This window comes from Bison bison, unplaced genomic scaffold (genome assembly GCF_000754665.1).
Source record: "Bison bison bison isolate TAMUID 2011002044 unplaced genomic scaffold, Bison_UMD1.0 scf7180017864075, whole genome shotgun sequence".
Taxonomy (NCBI): domain Eukaryota; kingdom Metazoa; phylum Chordata; class Mammalia; order Artiodactyla; family Bovidae; genus Bison; species Bison bison.
In genome coordinates this window covers 669,040-670,205 of record NW_011494647.1, presented here as the reverse complement: position 1 = coordinate 670,205, position 1,166 = coordinate 669,040, and positions in this window count along the sequence as shown.

The following is a 1,166-nucleotide window of genomic DNA, read 5'->3' as shown; positions in this document are numbered from 1 at the left end:
TTCTTTGGAAGGAATGATGCTAAAGCTGAAACTCCAGTACTTTGGCCACCTCATGTGAAGAGTTGACTCATTGGAAAAGACTCTGATGCTGGGAGGGATTAGTGGCAGGAGGAGAAGAGGACGTCAGAGGATGAGATGGCTGGATGGCATCACTGACTCGATGGACGTGAGTTTGAGTGAACTCTGGGAGTTGGTGATGGGCAGGGAGGCCTGGCGTGCTGCAATTCATGGGGTCGCAAAGAGTCAGACACGATTGAGCAACTGAACTGAACTGAGGAAATCATCTTGGTCATCATAATACAAGCAAAATAACTGAATCTAGAGATTATAATTGACTTGCCTAAAGTAGAATAACTGGTGATAGAGACTAGACAAGACTCCCGAGTGTTGGGCTAATGAGATGAATCACTCATTGACATTAATCCTGCAAAAGTTCTAAGAGTTGGGTATCATACCTTGTCCATACTAATAAAGCATTCTTTACACTTGGAATATTCTAAATCTTTTGTCCTGGTTGCTTACCCATATCACAGATCATTTGACCTAGCATGTTAACCCATCCAAACAAATGCTATATATTTTCAGTTTCCTAGGAAACCAAATTCTTTTTACCCAAACAAATTACAACAAAGGTCCATCTAGTCAAAACTATGGCTTTTCCAGTAGTCATGTATGGATGTGAGAGATGGACCATAAAGAAGGCTGAGTACCAAAGAATTGATGCTTCTGAACTGTGGTGTTGGAGAAGACTCTTGAGAGTCCCTTGGACTGCAGGGAGATCAAACTAGTTCATCCTAAAGGAAATCAGTCTTGAATATTCATTGGAAGGACTAATACTGAAGCTGAAGCTCCAATAATTTGGTCACCTGATGGGAGAGTTGACTCATTGGAAAAGACCCTGATGCTGGCAAAGATTGAGGGCAGGAGGAAAAGGAGACAACAGAGGAGGAGATGGTTGGATGGCATCACTGACTCGATGGACATGAGCTGAGTGAACTCCAGGAGTTGGTGATGGACAGGGGTGCCTGGCGTGCTGTGATTCATGGGGTCGCAGAGAGTCGGACATGACTGAGCGACTCAACTGAACTGAACTGAACTGACCAAGATAATCACGATGGTGTGATCACTCACCTAGAGCCAGACATCCTGGAATGTGAAGTCAAATG